Here is a 21,637-nt window from a genome sequence, read left to right on the forward strand (position 1 = left end):
TCTTTTGATGGCTGCATAGTATTCCATTGTGTATATATACCACTTCTTCTTTATCCATTCATCTGTTGATGGACATCTAGGTTCTTTCCATAGTTTGGCTATTGTAGACATTGCTGCTATAAACATTCAGGTGCACGTGCCCCTTTGGATCACCACGTTTGTATCTTTAGGGTAAATACCCAGTAGTGCAATTGCTGGGTCATAGGGCAGTTCTATTTTCAACATTTTGAGGAACCTCCATGCTGTTTTCCAGAGTGGTTGCAACAGCTTGCATTCCCACCAACAGTGTAGGAGGGTTCCCCTTTCTCCGCATCCTCGCCAGCATCTGTCATTTCCTGACTTGTTGATTTTAGCCATTCTGACTGGTGTGAGGTGGTATCTCATTGTGGTTTTGATTTGTATTTCCCTGATGAGCACTGAGAAATAAATAGAATTGTTAAATAATTGTATGTATACCTGAAAATAATATAACACTGTTAATTGTACTCGAATTTAAATTAATAGATAAAATATACACACACATATATAATTGAAATAAACTCACAGACCTGTTTTGACCTAAACTACATGATGTTTTCTTTTGTATTCCATTAAGAAACCCTTTTTATAACCCCCCAAATATAATTATTTTATAATATTAAAATACAATCAATTCTAACAACCTCTAAAAACCTTGAATGTTCCTTAGGTCCCTCAGTATTCTCTTCATTTTCTGTTTTCATATCAAGTTTTCTTGACTATCATCCATCAAGGAAAAAAGATATGATTCTTTTGTATAGATTTTCCGCTTTATTTAATACTGTGTTATAGACAATATTATGCTCTATTATTTCTTCAATTTTAATAAATTGCATTTCAGCTAAATAATAAACTTGGATATATATCCTTATACTTAATATTATTTCTGTGGGACACTGTTCAAAGATCTAAATGCATATTTACAAATGTATATTTGTATCCACTTGTATCAAATTGTATCCATAAGTATTTAGCAACATAATTTGCTTATAAGTAAAGGACTTCCAATATCTAAAAAAGTAAGTGATATTTATTTAACCTCATATATCATAATAAATGTATGACCAGAAAACATTGTGCTTAGATACATAGTTCATAGTCAGGTCAAACATAAATAGTATCTTTCTAAGAGGTGTGTGTGTGTGTGTGCGTGTGTGTGTACCTTAAATATTAGGGCAGATTCTTTGATGGACCTGAGCTTTTAACCTGGAATCATTAGCACAACACTAAAATTATGTTGATCTCCAAAAGGAGATCATAAGTCCTAACAATGAAGATTGTGAGCAAAGTATATAGAATAGAGTCATCTCTGTTGTTACTGTCTCTTAATTTTTCATTACATATCACCATCTGTCTTATAAAAATTTTGTTTCTGTATTTATTGTATGCCATCCTTTACTAGACCTTAAATACCATGAGAATGGGACATTTCATTCATTCTCTGCTTAATTTACTACTTAGTACATAGCAGATGCTCAGTGAATGTTTTACTTGAATAAATAAAAATTGAGTGAATAAACAGTGAAGATTCTTGTTTTTAGATTTGATATAATAGAAATAGCATATAATAAAATATTGAAAATTCTGTAAATATCCCAACTTTTAAAAAACTTGCAGGTGTCATATTTTTGATAGCCCTTTAAAATTGAATGTGCCAAATCTTTGGCTAAATCTGTTCAAAAAAGAAATGTGAATCTCGAAGCCTCATATGAGGTATCTTTTTTCCTTCTAAGTAAATTAAAGAGTTTTGTCTTAAAAATATGGCAGAGAGAGGCCCTGACTTGTTCATCTGTAGAGCATGCGACTCTTGATGTTGGGGTCATAAGTTTAAGGCCCCATATTGGGCATAGAGCTTACTTAAAAAAAAAAAATGACAGGGATATAACTCTTTAAACCAAGCAAGATGATAATGGTTTTAGAAGTGGTTTCCCTTTCATGGAAAGTCACAAATATGGTTTTCATTTTATACAGACTTCATTTGCTATATTCTTAATAAATCAGTTAAGCCTCCAACACCATAAAAAATTACCCTTGTGAATGAGTAATATGTAACTTAAATCTTCTGAAAGTGAGAATTCTCAACAATTCAAAGATAAACTCTTTAGTATTTTTTTGGAGAGGCAAGGCTACAAAGAAATAAGATAGCCAGGGTCAAATCTAGTCTGGCTTCATTTCCCAGCAACTGTTAGGCATAGGAATGCATTGGTCACAGTGTTTAACAGGAGTTCCTGAAGTTAAGTGAGGGAGTGGAATTAGAATAGATTTTAAACAAATGTTTATTAAAATCCACAACTGTATTCATTGTTGATAACTGGAACTTGTAAGCAAACTAATGAGTTTAAATACACAGCAACAGGAATAACTTTTCATTTTAACTTACAAAAGGAACTACACATTAGGTTGGAAATAATAGAAAAAGAATCATCAACATCAGTCAGTCTTATAACCAAAGCCTTTGATTTTATGCATCCTTCAGAGGTAAACCAGTTAATACACCAGTGCCCTGCACGTTTCTATTACATCTCTTTTCTCTCTCTCTTTTGCACTCTAGCCTTCCCTTTCTAGATCCCTTCTTACCTCTCCAACACAGCCACATCACATACTCATGCACACACAAAGACACAGGTATGTCTTTATATAAAGCTATTGTCTTCAGTTTCTTCTTGGCAGGTTATTTTTACTAAAGGATCTAGTCACAATTATTTCATTAGAACAATTGCAATAACTGATCATTACCATAGAAAGGCATATGAATAAAAAAGTAATTCTTTTTTCTTGTTATAAGTGCCTACCTTGTATAGAGAGCAACTGCTTTTGCCATTTTCTGCAGGTATCATACCATTCATATTACTGAAGGAGTAGAAGAATTTTTCTGTTCAGTCTGGCCTCTGGAATCACAGGGAAAGTTATTTATATCAAAGGCCAGAAAACCACCAAGACTTTTTGCTCAATGATCCTAGTGCTAACAAATCTATCCTAAAAAATATTTCCAAATATGGAAAAGTATGGATGCAAGTATTGCTGCAAATAACAAAATAAATATTAGCAAAATTAAGCAAATAGAATTTATTTTATTATTATTTTTTATTTTTAAAATTTATTTGAGAGAGAGAGAGAGAGAGAGTGAGTGGGGGTGAGGAGCAGAGGGAGAGGAACAAGCAGATTCTCTGCTGAATGCAGAGCCCAACATGGGGCTCTATGCCAGGACCCCGAGATCATGACTTATGCTGAAACTGAGAGACAAATGCTTATCTGACTGAGCCACCCAGGCACCCCATCTTTAGTTTTTATGTTTTAGGAGAATTTGTTTTAAAGGTAACAGTTAAGTCACAAAATTGATGAGACATTTGTAAAATTAGCTCAGGAATGGACACAGACTAAAATACAGCTCTAGAGCAGGTGATCTAAGCTATAAGAATTTCTAGAATCTCTTGTTAGTGGGCTACTGCTAGAATTAGCCAGTTCCAGCTGCTTTTCCTGTCTTGGTTTCAGTGGACTTAAGATTCAAAATCCATGGTGGGGGGAGTTGGAGGGGGTACCTCATGGGAATTTTTCTACTAGAGCAATCAACATGCCAAAATATAGTGGGTTGAGAATTAAATCTATTTTTCATGTAACACTTCAAGACAGATTAGCTGTCTGTTCCATGTCAGTCAAGACTCCAGTTCCTTTTGTTTTACTGTTCCACCATCCCCTAGGAAGTATTGACACGTTACCCACAGGATTATAGCTGGGTCATGCCCTCTCATCCAAGCCTGCAGGAAGGTGGATAGAGAAGCTAGGGAACAAGCAACTTCCTTTTTTAAAAGATATGACCCAGAAATTATATATAATATTTCTGTTCACTTCCCGTTCACTGGAAGTTAGCCACAAACACATGGAGCCATAAGTGAGGTCAGGAAATGTGGTCTCTTGTACCACACTGAAACTTGGAAATACTCTATAACTAAAAGAAGGAGAAGAGAACGGATGCTGGCGACCAGAGTATAGACTAGGATGAGGCAAGTAAGTTGCCCTAGGTGCAAAATGAAAGAGACACTCACTCTTGGGATAGTGCAGATGTGGGTGTTCCTTGCATCTTGTAGCCTAAGTGCCTCATTGCCTGGTCTGGTCCTGCTGGGGACAAGAGTAGTCTCCATAGCTAGTTAGATCACATGGGAGCACAGGACACCTTCATTTACAGTCCTACAGAAGTATACACATTGGGTAAGAAGTATCTATCTTAAGGGAAAGTAGAGTATTATTGGTGAAAGTAGAATGAATATACATATGGTAGCTGACTGAAAAAAAGAAATGTTCCTCACAAACGTGAGGATGGTTGTAGTATACTGACAAATTGCCACAGCTTTTCATGCCCCTGCATCCTCACACTTTGTCATGTGAATTTGCAGTTTCCTCTGGTAAGAGGTGGAGTCTGTTTTAACCTCTGTTTGAATCAGGGTTGCATTTATGATAAGCTTTTTCTTTTTTTAAAGATTTTTTTTTAACTTATTCATTTGAGAGAGAGCGCGCACAAGTGGAGGGGAGAAGCAGAGGGAGAAGGAGAAGCAGATTCCCCGCCGAGCAGGGAGCCTGATTTGGGTCTAGATCCAGAGATGACAACCTGAGCCGAAAGTTGCCGCTCAACCAATTATGCCACACAGGTGCCTTTATGATAAGCTTTAAACTAAAGAATGCAAGCAAAGTAAGGTTGGGCTAGCCAGTTCTGAGCCTAGGTCTGAAGAGGGTTTGCAGGCTTCTCTGCTGGCTGTTGGAACCCTGCCTAGATACCATATAATCAACTGGTCTGGCCTGTAACAAAGTGAATGACCACATGGACCAGAGGCAAGATTGCTCATGTGATATGAGAGAGATCAGCCAAGCTGTCTGCCCAACCTGCTGCTAAATATGGATTCATGAATATGCCCAGCCAAGATCAGTTGAATCTGGCCCAGGCCAGAAAAGTGACCCAGCTGATTAACAGATTTGTGCTGTTTTTTTTTTTTTTAAGATTTAATTTATTTATTTGACAGACAGAGATCACAAGTAGGCAGAGAGGCAGGCAGAGAGAGAGGAGGAAGCAGGCTCCCTGAAGAGCAGAGAGCCCGATGCGGGGCTCAATCCCAGGACCCCAGGATCGTGACCTGAGCTGAAGGCAGAGGCTTTAACCCACTGAGCCACCCAGGTGCCCCTGTTAAGTGGTTTTTTAACCAATTTACTTTGGTGTGGTTTATTAGGCAGCAATAGCTAGTCGATATTTGCTATATCATTTATCCCAACAAGAAAGCAGAAACAATCTGAGCAGTGATAATAAGTTGTTTAAATGAGTTACCCCACATTTCCTAGGAGGAAGATTTATGACCCTGAAGCTGTTCTCATGAAGTTAGCCTATAATCATGCTGACCATTATCAAGGCAAAGAGGAGTAGTTGCTTCCATTTCTCTGCTTTTTTCACACAACCTCAGATGCCTTTTTCCTGCGTTTTGATGAATTCTCAGGGTAGAGATTGTTCTGAGATGGTGGGGTGGCTTTTCCTAATTTATCCTTTTATTGAGATGAAGGACAGGAATTACCATACCTACCTAAAATCTTGTCTTACAATCCCAGTTGTGTATTAAAACTCAAGCCCCTTCATTACTAAATCCAGCAAAACTTTCAGAATAGCAGTTTCAAAAATTCAGGTGTTTATTTCTCTGGTTTGCAGTTTCTTCTTTAATTTTTGATCCTTGGAGATTTTTTTTCCTTCTGAGCTCATCCATGTATTAAAATGGACATTTGTTCTATTTTATCCAGGATGTCTCAATGTCTTGTAATATGAAGGCTTTATGTTTATAGTGTGATGCGTTACCAGATACAGAAATTTCCCTCCATAATTCATTGACTCCACGATGACACTTGAGGCTCCGCCATAGGTGGGAGATAAAATTCTCTCTGCCCTCTAAGAGCTTGCAACATAAATGGCCTCTCCTTCCTTTTCTAGCCTGATCCACCAAATCCCTCTATCCTAAGGGTACACTAGACTATTCACTGCTCCAAACATGCCATGCATAAAAGATTGTGATACTTTTCATGCTGAACCCTCTGCCTACAATGTCTTTTCTCTTTTCTAACTATTACTATCTTACACATTTTTTATTTATCCAGTTTCTTGCATATGTACAATGTACCAGTCACTCAGTAGAGTTCCAGATATGTAAAGATAAAATAAAACCTCTTTCAATAAATTTACAGCTTTTCAAGCCCCAGTAATGCTATATTTCTACCTAACTTTCCTTAATTTCCCAGCCAGGATTTAGATATTTCTTCTTTTCATTTTCACAGCATATTTTTATGTCTTTATTTTGTACTTAACTCATTCTGTATTCCATTGTTATATGTTTTATGTAGAGCAATATTGGAAAAATCTTATTTGCTTTAACATGCCATATGAGTCCCCATATAAGAAGTTACCCACTGATAGCTGAATGTTTTGTAAACCTCACCTGAGATGACATCTCCCAGACCTGAGTCCCCTGAGATTTAGTTTTGAGCATGCTTGGATGATTCTAAATTGCTCTCATAAGAAAAGCATGATAATTCGTATTTAGAAACTGTGTAAGGCAAGGGGACAAAGAGGTTATCTCTATTTTTTATTATTTTAAAAAATATTTTATTTATTTATTTGAGAGAGAGAGAGTGAGAAAGAGCCTGAGAGGGGAAAAGGTCAGAGGGAGAAGCAGACTCCCCATGGCGCTGGGAGCCTGATGCGGGACTCAATCCAAAACTCCAGGATCATGACCTGAGCCGAAAGTGGTCATCGCTTAACCAACTGAGCCACCCAGGCTCCCAGTGGTTATCTTTAGACTGACCTTAAGGAGAATAGGAAACAAATGTTTAATAATAGAAGCGAAGTATATCTATCTTATGCCCCTACCTCCTCCAATCAAACTAGATTGAAAGCTCCATGAAGGTAGGAACCCATTTGTACTCACCTTTATATCTCTTGTTTACCTACTACTGTGTTTTCTCCACAGTGCCTTCTCAATAATTATTTCTTGAATTCAAAAATGAAGATGAACCAGAGAATCATATCATACATCTAGGGTCAGAATTAGACAAATTTCAGGGTCTTATAGATAATTCAATCAAACTCCCCATTTTACACGTGAGGAAAAGTGAGTAAATAACATGCACGAAGTTACCAGGATTGTTAATAACAGCAAATAATTTTAAAAATTTATCTAGTGTCTCTTTTTTTTTTTTTTAAAAAGCATTTATAGCCTTTAAAAAAAAATTGGTGGGGTGCCTGGCTGGCTCAGTTGGTTGAGCGTGTGATTCTTGATCTCAGGGTCATGAGTTTGAGCCCCGCCTTGGGCACAGAGATTAATTAAGAAAAACTTAAAAATTTTTAAAAATTTGGTAAATACAAGGTTCCTGGGTGGCTCAGTCTTTTAAGTGTCTGCCTTCGGCTCAGGTCATGATCCTGGAATCCTGGAATTGAGTCCCACATTGGGCTCCTTGCTCGATGGGGAGTCTGCTTCTCCCTCTGCCCCTCACCCTGCTCTTGTGCTCTCTCTCCCTCTCTCTCTCAAATAAATAAGTAAAATCTTTAAAAAAATTTGTAAATACATATCACATAATGTTATATCATAACCATTTTTAAGTGTACAGTTCTGTGGCATTATGTACATTCACATTGTTGTGCACCCAATCTCTCAAAGTCTTTTCATCTTGTAGAATTAAAACCCTATACCAATCAAACAACAGTTCCCTATTCACCTTTCTCCATGTAGCCTCTGGCAACCATCATTTTACTTTCTGTCAATGAATTTGACTACTCTAGGTACCTCAGATAATTGGAATCATACATTAGTTGTCTTTTTTGCCACTAGCTTATTTCACTTAGCATAATGTCATTCAGGTTCATCAGTACTGTAGCAGGTGTCATTTTTTTTCCATTTCAGGGCTGAATAATATTCCATTTTATCTATATATCACATTTTGTTTATTCCTTCATTCATCTATGGACACTTACTTCCATCTGTTGGCTGTTATGAATAATACTGCTTTGATTATGGGTGTACAAATACCTATTTAAGACCCTGTCTTCCATTATTTTCAGCATATATCCAGAAGTGGAATGGCTGGATCATATAGTAATTCTATTTTTAATTTTGGGGGAAACTACCACACTCTTCCATGGCAGCTGCACCACCTAACCCCAGCTATGCACAAGGGTTCCAGTTTTTCCACATCCACATCAGCACTTGTATTTTTTGTTTTTCTGATAGTGACCATCCTAATGGGCCTGAAATGGTATCTCATTGTGGTTTTGATTTGCATTTCTTTCATGATTGGTAACATTGTGTATCTTTTCATGTGATTATTGGCCATTTGTATATATCTTCTTTGAGAAATATCTATTCTAGTTCTTTATCCATTTAAAAATATTTTTCTGTTGAATTTTAGGAATTCTCTATATATTCTGGTTATTAATCTTTCACCAGGTAATGTGATTTCCAAATATTTTCCCCCATTCTGTGGGTTGCTTTTTTATTCTGTTGATAGTGTCCTTTGATGCACGAAAGTTTTTTATTTTGATGAAATCTAACGTCTATTTTTTCTATTGTTGCCTGTGTTTTTGGTGTCATATCCAATAAATCACTGCCAAATCTAAGGTCATCAAGATTTCCTCCTGGGACGCCTGGGTGGCGCAGTTGGTTAAACGACTGCCTCCAGCTCAGGGCGTGATCCTGGAGTCCCGGGATCGAGTCCCACATCAGGCTCCCAGCTCCATGGGGAGTCTGCTTCGCTCTCTGACCTTCTCCTCGCTCATTCTCTCTCTCACTGTCTCTCTCTCTCAAATAAATAAAATAAAATAAAATAAAAATCTTTAAAAAAAAAAAAAAAAAAAAGATTTCCTCCTAAATTTTCTTCAAACAATTTATAGTTTTAGCTCTCATGTTTGGGTCTTTGCTCTATTGTGAATTAATTTTTGTATATAGTGTTAAGTAAGGTTCCAATTTCATTCTTTTGCATGTGGATACCCAGTTTTCTGAATAGCACTTGTTGAAGAGACTATGTCGTCCCTATTGTATGGTCTTGGCATCCTTATTGAAAATCATTTGAGGGGCACCTGGGTGGCTCAATCATTAAGCATCTGCCTTCAGCTCAGGTCATGATCTCAGGGCTGGGACTGAGGCCCATGTCAGACTCTGTGCTCAGGGGAGAGCCTGCTTCTCCCTTTCCCTCTGTCCGCTGCTCCCCCTGCTTGTGCTCTCACTCTCTGTCAAATAAATTTTAAAAATCCAAAAAAAAAAAAAAGAAAGAAAGAAAAGAAAATCATTTGTACATACATGTGAAGATTTATATCCAGGATTTTCATTCTGTTTTGATCACTGTAGCATTGTAGTAAGTTGAAATCAGGAAATGTGAGTCTTCCAACTTAGTTTGTATCTGTTAAAATTGTTTTGACAATTTGGACTCCCTTGAGATTCCATATGAATTTTAGGATGGATTTTTCTGTTCTGCAAAGAATGTCCTTGGGATTTTTATAAAGATTGCTTTGAATCTATAGATAAGTTTGGGTAATAGCAACATCAATATTAAGTCCTCCAATAGATGGAAATGGGATATCTTTCCATTTATGTCTTCTTTAATTTCTTTCAGCAGTGTTTTGTAGTTTTCTTTAACTAAATTAACCTCTGTGGTTAATTTTTAAATATTCTTTTTAAAAATTTTTTTATTTTTAAGTAGTCTCTACGCGCAATGTGGGGCTCAAACTCAACAAACCTGAGAACAATAATTGCATACTCTATCAACTGAATCAACCAGGCACCCCTTATGTATTTCCTGATGCTATTATAAATGGAATTGCTTTCTTTTTCAATTGTTAATTGTTAATAGAGATGCAACTAATTTTTGCATGTGATTTTGTATCCTATTTTGTTGAATTCCTAATTATTAGTTCTAACAGGTTTTGTGTGGAATTTGTAGGGAGCCTGCTTCTCCCTCTTCCTCTGCCTGCTGCTCCCCCTGCTTGTGCTCTCTCTCTTTCTCTCTCTGTGTCTAATAAACAAGTAAAAAAAAAGAAGAAGAAGAAGAAAAGAAAAATTTGTTTATCCTGCTCCTAGAAGATTATTAAGAAATGAGAAATGTGGGGCGCCTGGGTGCCTCAGTGGGTTAAAACCTCTTCCTTCGGCTCAGGTCATGATCTCAGGGTCCTGGGATCGAGCCCCGCATCGGGTTCTCTGCTTGGCAGGGAGCCTGCTTCCTCCCCTCTCTCTTTCTGCCTGCCTCTCTGCCTACTTGTGATCTCTCTCTGCCAAATAAATAAATAAATTCTTTAAAAAATAAAATAAAATAAAATCATAATAGCTTAAGGAGAAAATATTTGTAGACCCTATATTTATAAAATAAATTTTATTTAAACTGGTAATTCCATTTAAACATACAAGACAAGGATCCACATATAAAAAGCAACATCAAAAGGTCAATATTGACTTCTTCTCATAAACTTGTGGGATCATGAATGTAAACTGTCACATTAGAGGAAATGAATCTTAGAAGATAATTTTATCTTCTCAGCTTCTGACCCATCTCTGGACCGTCACATGTCTTTTGAGACATACACACATACACACACAAACACACAAAGTAAAAAAAAAAAAATTTTAAGATTTTATTTATTTAACAGAGAGATCACAAGTAGGCAGAGAAGCAGGCAGAGAGAGAGGGTGAAGCAGGCTCCCTGCTGAGCAGAGAACCCGATGTGGGGCTCGATCCCAGGACCCTGAGATCATGACCAGAGGCAAAGACAGAGGCTTAACCCACTGAGCCACCCAGGTGCCCCCAAATATTTTGAATTTATTTATTTATTTGTTGATTTTTTTTTATTTTAGAGAGTATGCCGGCAAGTGAGGGGGGAGGGCAGAGGGAGAGAATGAATCTCCAGCAGACTCCCCACTGAACGTGGAGCCTGGCTTGGAGCTTGACCTGACCTGAGCTTGATCATGACCTGAGGTGAAACCAAGAGTCGGTTGCTTAACTGACTGAACTTCCCAGGCACTCCTGGATGTATTAAAAGTAAAAATTCTGGGAAATGTATTAGGAAATTGTTACGGGGTTAACAATACACATTCATATCTTCAGAGATTCAAATTGGGAAGACTAGCTATAAAGACCTAATAAGCAGTTCTGCTCATTAAGAAAACTGTGAGTTGTGACTCTCTGTGATAAAAAGCTTTGATTTATTTCACTTAAGTTGCCTTTTAGGGACACTTGTGCAATTGTAAAATACCTTCTGTGGATGCAATTAATCCGTTTGATTTGTTATCATTTCCTTACAGGAATGATGTTAACATAATGGGGACCTCTGAAGAGGTATTAGAGATCTCAGTACTGGTGAACCATTTCACACATTTCAAATTATCTTTTTTCTCTTATCTGTAGTTAGGCCATTTAATTCATTTAGAATCCCCATTGAAACCCTAGCGTGTCCTCAACTGTGAAACATTTGTGGGAAGACTTGCTCTATACCATGCATTTTGCATATTATAGTGAAAGGCTGTGCAGAAGGGATTTAGTAGACATAATTTACATCTGTTACATAGCCAAACCTTAATTATTTAGTCGTTGATCGTCCTATTTGGGAATTATACAAGCATTTTGTTTCTACTCTGTCTCACTTCTGCTGGCTGTTCAGCCATTTCACTAATCATCAGCATATCTGCCAAGAGTGTTTTGGGCATAGTAAAGCAGAGGACCTCATTGTCCATCATTTTGCTATTTCTTAGAAGACTTAATAAAATCCTTAATGAGTGAGGGGATTGAATCTTGTTAATCAGTGGACCTTAATATTTTCATTATCCATGTTATTCTCTGTCTCCCAAGGAGAGTTAAAAGTTCCCTTCTTTCCTTCCTTCCTTCCTTCCTTCCTTCCTTCCTCAAATTCCCTATGTATGTTCTGAAAATTGTAAGATAGGAATAAGGAAATGTGTTTTAGGGATGCCTGGGTGGCTTAGTCGGTTGAGCATCTGCCTTTAGCTCAGGTCATGATCCCAGTGTCCTGGGATCAAGTCCCACAGCTGGCTCCTTCCTCTGCAGGGAGCCTGTTTCTCCCTCTGCTTGTGCTCTCTTTTTCTCTCTTTGACAAACTAATTAATTAATTAATTATATACTTCGTGTGTGTGTGTGTGTGTGTGTGTGTGTGTGTGTTTATCTCCATTCATCTATCTAGAGACACTTGGTTGCTACCATATCTTGGCTATTGTAAATAATGCTACAGTAAACATAGGAATGCACATATTTTTTCAAATTAGTGTTTTCATATTCTTTGGGTAAATACCCAGTAGTGGAATTACTAGAGCATATGGTATTTCTATTTTTAATTTTTGAGGAACCTCCATACTGATTTCCACCATGGCTGCAACGATTTGCATTCCAACCAAGAGTGCACAAGGGTTCCTTTCTCTCTACTTCCTGGCCAAAAATTGTTATTTCTTGACATTTTGATGCTAACCATTCTGACCAGTGTGAAGTGATTTCTCATTGTGGTTTTGATTTCTGTTTCCTTAATGATTAGTGATGTTGAGCTTCTTTTCATGTATCTCCTTGCCATCTGTATGTTGCACATTTGAAAATTTTTTTCTTTTTCTTTTTTTCATCTTCCCCTACCCCTCGCACATTTAGAATTTTAATGTGCTCTCTTGTTCTGAAAGAAAGTTCTATTTTGACACTCCCCATAAATAGTATATAAGAGTGACTTTCCTCTCTTTAATGTTTTCATTATCTATGTTTAATATCTTTCTAATTATCTTTTTTCTCTCCTCTGTATTTAAACCATTTAGTTCACTTAGAATTCCCATTGAAACTGCAGCACAAGGGCGATGAGCGGCTCAGTCAGTTAAGTGTCTGCCTTCAGCTCTGTTCCTGATTCGGGGGTCCTGGGATGGAGCCCCACATCAGGTTCCTTGCTCAGCAGGGAGTCTGCTTCTACCTCTGCCCCTTCCCCCCTACTCATGCATTTGTGTTGTCTCTTTCAAAGAAATAAATAAATAAAACCTTTTAAAAACATTTTTAAAAAGAAACTGCAGCACATTCTCTACTATGAAACATTTGTGAAAGACTTCTTCTATACAATCCATTTTGCTTGATATTAAGAAACAAACAACACTGTATTTTTTGCCCCAACATGGTCGGTGAAATTGTCTTTAACTGTTAAGTCTCTTGGGTGATTTATTTTTTGGATATACTTATATAGATGTCCAAAAACATTTTTATTTAGAGGGATAGAATCTATAGTAGAGAAATTTGGGGGAAGGTTAGAGGAAGAACGATATTCAATAAGGTAAATTATTTTTAGCATAATAAAATGTTTTCTCTGAAATGCCTTTTACATTAAAATTTATTTTCAGAGCCAGGGCAGCCCTTCAGGAGCTCCTTAGTAAAGGACTTATTCAACTGGTTTTAAAACACAGAGCTCAAGTAATATACACCAGAAACACCAAGATGTTTAGAGATGGTCTAGCTGCTGGTGGAGATACTGTACATTTTGGAAATTAAAACTTTGTTAAATAAAAAAAAATCTTTCCAGAGATTGAAAAATCATGTAAAGAACTATAATTTCATATTGTTACAAATAAAATGTTAATAATTTTCTGGGTCATAGAATATAAGAATTTTTATTTTCTCAGTTTTTCTTTAATTTTTATATTTTCTATAATGATAGTAGTTTTTTAAAGATTTTATTCATTTATTAGAGAGAATGAGCACCAGCGGCGGGGAGAGGGAGAAAGAGAAGCAGTCTCCTGACCGAGCATGGAGCTTGGTGAAGGGCTCCTTCCCAAGACCCTGAGATCATAACTTGAGCTGAAGGCAGACACTTAACCAACTGAGCCACCCAGGTGTCCTGATAATAATTTGTATTAACTAAATTCCCTCTCTATTTACTGCATAATTTTTTATACTTATATTCATGCACCTATCAGCATATACTACAGCAATTCAATCATGCCATCTTTTCCGCAAATCTAGGATTTTTCTGGGCAAGAGAGCTTTGTTTATTTTTGTATTCCCAGCACATAGTGCTTAACAAAGGTTTCTTAAATTTCAAACTCCAGAAACAATGAAAAAAAAACAATGAACACCCAACTCTCAGAGTACTCATCCTTTAATCCAATGGCCACTTTTGTTATATCTGTCATATCTCTATATCATTGTTGATATCATGATGCATCACCCCCACAGAGCAAAAAACTGTTCTACGCAAACATTATACCATTATCACAATCAAAAAATTTAATTCTAGGGGGCGCCTGGGTGGCTCAGTGGGTTAAAGCCTCTGCCTTAAAAAAAAAATTTTTTTTTAAGATTTTATTTATTTATTTGACAGAGAGAAATCACAAGTAGACAGAGAGGCAGGCAGAGAGTGAGAGAGGGAAGCAGGCTCCCTGCTGAGCAGACAGCCCGATGCGGGACTCAGATTCCAGGACCCTGAGATCATGACCTGAGCCGAAGGCAGCGGCTTAACCCACTGAGCCACCCAGGCGCCCCCAGGCATTACTTTTTGATGATGGGTTTCTCTAGCCTCTTTTACTCTAGGAGTGTTCTGGTATTCTCTTTGATTTTCATGACTGACATTTTTAAAGCATCCAGGCCACATGTTTTGTAGAATGTCCCACAATTTCAATCTGTCTGATTGTTTCCTCATGATTAGAGTCAGTTGAAATATTTTTGATAAAAATATTTGAAAAGGTGATATGTCTCCCTCAAATGCATTACATTAGGAAGCACATAATGTCACTTTGTCCCATTATATTTGTTACTTTCTAATATATGTATTCAAAGTTATATAATTCCTTCCAACTGCCATCACAGTTGTATCCCACAAATATGGATAAGTAAATTCATATTTTTTTTAAAGATTTTATGTATTTATTTGTCAGAGAGAGGGAGAGAGACCAAGCACAGGCAGAGAGAGAGGCAGGCAGAGGCAGAGGGAGAAGCAGGCTCCCTGCCGAGCAAGGAGCCCGATGTGGGACTCGATCCCAGGATGCTGGGATCATGACCTGAGCCGAAGGCAGCTGCTTAACCAACTGAGCCACCCAGGCGTCCCAGTAAATTCATTTTTATACAGTTCTAAATATCAACTTCCATTGTGGTTATACTTTTTAAAAAATATTTTTAAATTATTTATTTTGGGGGCACCTGGGTGGCTCAGTTGTTAAGTGTTTGCCTTTGGCTCAGGTCATGATCTCAGGGTCCTGGGATCGAGCCCCACGTTGGGTTCCCTGCTCAATGGGAGCTTCTCTCTCTCCCACTCCCCCTGCTTGTGTTTCCTCTCTCACTGTGTCTCTCTCTGTCAAATAAGTAAATAAAATCTTTTTTAAAATTACTTATTTTTTAATTTTTAGGTAATCTCTACCCAGAGTGTGGGGCCCAAACTCACAACCTTTACATCAAGAGTTGCGTGCTCTACTGACTGAGCCAGACAGACACCCTCTAGTTTTACTTCTTTAATCCTTAAATTACATAGATGCATGATTTGACATTCTAAATATTTGTGTACTTTTTAACTTAATAATTTGAAATAATTGGAATTATAGGAAATTTAAAGTTTCAGAAATCTACATAAAACTCCCATATGCCCTCAATTTCTAAGCTATTTCCTTATTGTCTGGCATATCAAAGTATTTCACATTTGCACTTTACTGATCCAGACCTGGAAATAGTTAGTCTTCCAAAGTGCCTCGTTTCTTTTGTAGGGGAATGGAATTTAAAAGCAAGATCTGGGAACTGTGCTTCCTGTGTTTTTAAATGAACATAATAAGGCAGCATAAGATAGAGATGAGTGCATGAATTTCTAAGTCAAAGCATAAGATTCCAATTTTGACCATGTTACTAATGTGTAATGTAGAGGCATTATTCTCTCTGAGATCTGGTGTCCTCATTTTTAAAAAAATAGTTAACACAAAAACAGTACTGATAACAAAAAAGAGAAGGATGATGATATATAGTTCTTGTAATCGGATAGCTACTGTTCTAAGTTCTTTAGTTATATGAATATATTTAATCTTCACAAAAATATTGTTATACCCAGTTTATACATGAAGTAAATCAAGGTGATAATAAAATAGCTATATTCAAGGTTATGAAAACCAAATAAAAGTATGTGAAAGTCCTGTGTGAAAAAACACTGTATATGTATATGGGTTGGTTGTATATATTTATATAGGTATACATATAATCATTCAATTGTTTACTGACTCAATCAATAAACATCTATTAGGTATCTACTAAGTATCATATGTTATGTTTATGTTAAGTATAAAATAGAACAATGTATATAAAAGTATTAAGTTTAATGATATTAAATAACATATTTATATGTTTATAACCCAAAGAAAATTTCTCCAAAAGTGTACTTTACAATAGAAATATAATGAGAGTCATATATGTAACTTTAAATTTCTCAGTAGTCACAGTAAAACTGTTTTTTTAATGTGAGATTAGGGATGCTTGGGTGGCTCAGTTGGTTAATTATCTGCCTTTGGCTCAGGTCGTGATCCCAGGGTCCTGGGATGGAGTCCTGCATCAGGCTCCTTGCCCTGCAGAGAGCCTGCTTTTCCCTCTGCCTGCTGCTCCCCTTGCTTGTGCTCTCTCTCCGACAAATACATAAAATCTTTAAAAATAAATAATAAATAAATAGATAATAAAAGTGAAATTAATTTTGATTGCATATTTTATCTAGCGTAACCAAAATATTAACAAAAATATTGTTCTTTCATGTAAATGTAAAACAATTATTAATGACATATTTTATATGCTTTTCTTCATTTAAATCATTTAAATCTTCAAAATTCATTGTGTATTTTATACTTAGCACATCTCAGAACAAACCGCATCTCAAGTGCACAATAGCCACAGGTATATCTGGTGGCATCTGTGTTGAACATCTCAGGTCTAGAATAAAACACGAATACAAGAAACTATTGGGGAGACAATGGAGGGAAAGAGACTTACCTTTTACTATATACTCTTTTTTGTTTTTTAAAGTTTTACTTATTTATTTTTAGAGAGAGAGTGGGGGTAGGCGTTACAGAAGACGAAAATCTTGAGCAGACTTCCTGCTGAGCAGGGAACCTGATGCCAGGTTCAATTCCACAACCCTGAGATCATGACCTGAGCTAAAATAAAGAGTCAGTTCCTTAACCAACGGAGCCATTGAGGCGCCCCTTATTGTATATTCTTTTGTACTTTTGGTTTTTTTATTCCATGTACTTGTTACCTATTCAAAGAAGTTTGGAAAGATATATTAATAAATTAGAAGCATCGTGTTTTTATCTATATGTGTACACATCCTTCTATGCCAATGGTTTGCAACTAGAGGTGGTTTGCCCCCCAGGAAACATTTTGGCAATGTCTAGAGAGATTTTGAATGGAGTGGGTGGTAACTACTGGTGTCTAGTGGGTAAATGTCAGGGACACTGTTATATACTTACCACCTACATATATCCCAGCACCCCTGGGTCCTCCACCCCCCAGTTGTCTGGCCCAAAATGTCAATAGGGCTGAGGTTGTGAAACTCTGTTCTTTGTATATATTCCAAAAAGTAAAAATTTAAGTGTCTACTAGTTACTAGGCATCGTCAAGGCCTTGGCTTTACAAAGAGGAATCACACACATACAGCTCCTCAACCATAAAGGCTCAGTTTCATGAGGGAGTGATATAGAAGCGAGCAACTGCAGGTCTATAATAAATTCTCGAACAGAATACAAACAAGGCATTAAGCAAGAACTAAAGTATCTATAAACATATCCATTAACTAGAAAGCCACTTGTTTGAAACATCAACTTGAATGGAATAATTGAAACTAAAACTTCAATTATTTCCCACTGAATCATAGGTTGAGAACGCAGCACTTTATTCAAAGGCTTTAATGTTCCTGTGTACCAACATAATGTCAATAAAAGACATCTGAGGGGAGCCCTGAATTTGGTTATAACAACTGTTACTCTATTTCTGTGCTGAGTAACACATTTTGGAACTGTAAATGGACTCAGTGATATATTTTAAAAAGAATGTATAAGTCATGACTAATGTTGCTGTCTGAAAGAGATAGCTATATTTTATAAGAACAACAGTCCAAGGATTATCATGTTTTGCATATCTTCTCCCTCAAATGCCTCCATTTTTCCAAGAGACTCCCAAGGTCAACTATATTTCATCAGCAACGAAACCAGACAAAGCTCAGACTCTGAAATCCATTGGCTTTGTTTAGTTTTTTTTTTAAACCTTGGTTTAAAACCTTGGTGCTTTATACTTTTGGTTTAGTTTTTTACTGGTGAGCTCACAGAGTCCTGCAGACATCTGCTTGAAAAAAGAAAGTTTGTGCCTTTCTTACTGCCTGTAAGCTGCTTGCATTCAGGGCAAGGCAGCACAGGGTCTTGGTGAAGGGCAAGTGCTTTGGCATCTGTTAAGGCCTGAGTTTGAGTCCCAGTTTCACCTCATAAGGTCTAACACATTATTTACCTCACCAAACCTCAGTATCCTCATGCAAAGTGTCTGTCTTGAAAGGGTTCCTGGGTTGATTAAATGAGATAATATATAGTCAATGTATTTATCATTGCCAGGAATTAATCAAGCGACGAGGCCTGTTACTATTAAAATGACACAAAACATAAAGCAGACTTATTTGTCAAAGTAGTGCTGTTAGGGGCTCCTGGCTGGCTCAGTCAATAGAGCATGTGACTTTCTATCTTGAGGTTGTAAGTTCAAGTCCCATGTTGGGTGTAGAGATTACTTGAAAATAAGATATTAAAAAAAAATAGTCCTATTAGTCAGAATACTGCTTGTGTGATTTCTCCACTAGAATTTATTTTTTACTGTATTTTATCATCAGTATTTTTCTGAAAACCAAGTGGTTTCCTATCTTTTTGTTTGACACCATTCTTAATCAGATGAAGAATCTTGAGGACTGTTTTGGCACTCTGGGTTTTATTTGCTCACATTAGTGCTCATTATTCATTTGCTACTACCTTTGACTACTGTGCTGTTAGAATATGGTACTAGCTCTTGTCTTTTGATGTTGCAGTCTATGCCTCTTCCCAGCTAAATTCACATTGTCTATTTAAGACCAACTGTGTTTTGAAATTTCCCTTGTGCCCTCATTATCGCACTGACTAAGCTGCACTAGATAGTAACCTAAATCTCTTTGGTAATGAGCCCATCCTCAACAGCTTGAAGAACTACACTGCTCTGTAAATACAGAGCTCATTTATAGACAGAGACAAAAGGCTCTTCTTGATTGTAATTTCAGCAGACCAATGATTGTAATGTCACTATGGTAAAAATACAGTTGCATTTTTCATGCTTTCTAGAAAAGTTGAGACAAAATCTCACAGTCACTCCACACATATTTTACAAATTAAGTCTCCAAGTGATTTTACTTCATTTAAAAATGCTGAAACAGGGACGCCTGGGTGGCGCAGTTGGTTGGACGACTGCCTTCGGCTCAGGGCGTGATCCTGGAGTCCTGGGATCGAGTCCCACATCAGGCTCCCAGCTCCATGGGGAGTCTGCTTCGCTCTCTGACCTTCTCCTCGCTCATGCTCTCTCTCACTGTCTCTCTCTCTCAAATAAATAAATAAAATCTTTAAAAAAATGCTGAAACTGTAAGTTTAATTTTAAGTTTGTGTGAAAAGTTACATTGTAATCAATAATTTTCTTCGATACTCTTTAGTTTCTTCCTACTATGTTATTTCTTTCTACTATGTTCCTACTTCTTACTTTTATTTCTTCCTACTTCCTACTATATTCACAGCAGGCCTCACTAAAAGAGGCAATGGTTTTCCTGATTCTTTTAGTATGTTATTGATATTTTATACTACCCTGTTTTAATCATAGCAAAAAAAAAATGAGGACCAGATGAAAGAAGGTAAATGACAAAGAATATAGGTAATTTCATTGTTTTTTGTTCTTGTGATCAATATTAGTAGTTAATATTAATAGAGTAGAGCATAAATAAAAGGCAAGCTATTTCTCTAACAGCCTAATGACTTGAGACAGATAATTAAGGTTCCATTCCATCAAGAGGGATGAGAGAAAGCTAGTAGGTTTTTCATCGTGAGGGAGGGCCTGTTCCCATCTTTTCCTTAGCCCCACAGAGAAAGATGAGAAACAGACCCACTGCTTCTTTCATCTTTATTTCTCCTGTTTTCCTCTTTATTTCATTCCTGAGGGGAAAATTTCAGAGCTGGTATGCCCAGAATACAAGTAACAGATTTCAAAAGAGGGATTTTTATAAATGAAGGGCATATATGTGAAAGGAGAAAATACAAACAGTGCAGAGGGAGAACAGTTTCTGGCTGAGTAGGCTCTGTAGAAAAAATATCACTGAAATGGGCGTGGGAAGAGACAAAGAGAGCATTCGGGGGGAAAATGGCTGAAGAAATGAGGGGAGAACAATTGGCAATATAGATGTTCAGGAATTACCATAAAAATTAAAATCCTCAAGCGGATAATTCTATTTTTTCCCCAGAGGACATGTTCAAGTCGATTCTTTATCAAGTTCTGGAGATCTGTGGAAGTTGTTGGCCACACACCCAGAAGAATTTGAGCTACTCAACAAGCTACTCACAAAAGCATCTGTCTCAACCTGTTATTCGCTTTCACCTCTTACCTGGTCTAGAATTTTAACCTCCTTTCTCATTCCTCTGGGTGACACACCAAAGTGGATGGTTATCTTAAAAAGCTACAATTAAGACTGTTGGAGATGGAGTAGAGGCCCTGAGGGTTCTTTCAGTCTAGCACAAAGGAATTTATCAAATTAACCACTCGAGAGCACTAACAGCTCAATATTGTCCATCAGAAAGTGTTTGAGATTAGGGTATTGCAGGAAGAGGAAAGCTTGTAGCCCAAGGGTTATACTCCTGAGGCTACCTTTTAAGTAAAGGGAAAGCACCAGACCTAGCAAAGCAGGCCTGGGGTTCAGAGGGCACCCAGAGTGAAAAGTATAGAAAAGCAAGAAGTACAGAGTTTTTAAAAGACTGACCTGTTTTACATAGGGCTTACCTTGGTTTGATGCCTGTTGATAGCCAAGACTAGAATGGGCCTGGATGGGGTTCTTCCTGGTCTTGAGAAGGCTGGTAAGAAAAGTCAGAGATGAGAAGCGCCTGGTTGGCTCCGTCAGTTGATTGTCTAACACTTGATTTTGGTTCAGGTCCTGATCTCATCAGTCATGAGATCCAGCCCCATACTGGGCTTCCCAGTCAGTAGGGTGTCTGCTTAAGATTCTCCCTCTTTGCCCCCCCACCTCAATAACGCATGTGTTCACATGCTCTTTTTTTCTCTCAAATACACAAATAAATATTTTTTAAAAAGAAATGATAAGAAAAATTAGAGACTAGGGGTTCCTGGCTGGCTCAGTTGCTCAGTTGGTAAAGCATGCAACTCTTGATCTCAGGGTGGTGAGCTCAAGCCCCACCTTGGATATAGAGATTACTAAAGGAAAAAAAAAAAAAAGCTAGAGATTATACTGCTTTTCTTCCTAAGAGTCACTGAGTCATTGTGCATGATAAGCTGGGGGAATTTATCCCAAGATAAATTCCTGAGAGTCCTGAACTAAGTTTTGGCGCAAATTCCTTAAGGGATTTCACACTTG

General features: G+C 37.2%; 1 long non-coding RNA gene across 2 annotated transcripts; it reads right to left on the reverse strand.

Moving 5' to 3' along the window:
- Positions 1–390: 390 nt before the first annotated feature.
- On the reverse strand, positions 391–21,338 carry LOC122890146. 2 transcript variants are annotated; one of them, XR_006381066.1, is made up of 4 exons: positions 21,049–21,338; positions 6,969–7,075; positions 2,811–2,906; positions 391–416 (listed from the first exon to the last, which is right to left on the reverse strand). It is a non-coding gene; the product is annotated as an uncharacterized LOC122890146 (long non-coding RNA). The 2 variants fall into 2 exon arrangements; XR_006381067.1 differs by lacking the exon at positions 6,969–7,075.
- Positions 21,339–21,637: the final 299 nt, after the last annotated feature.

The sequence above is a fragment of the Neovison vison genome, chromosome 11, assembly GCF_020171115.1.
Source record: "Neovison vison isolate M4711 chromosome 11, ASM_NN_V1, whole genome shotgun sequence".
Taxonomy (NCBI): domain Eukaryota; kingdom Metazoa; phylum Chordata; class Mammalia; order Carnivora; family Mustelidae; genus Neogale; species Neogale vison.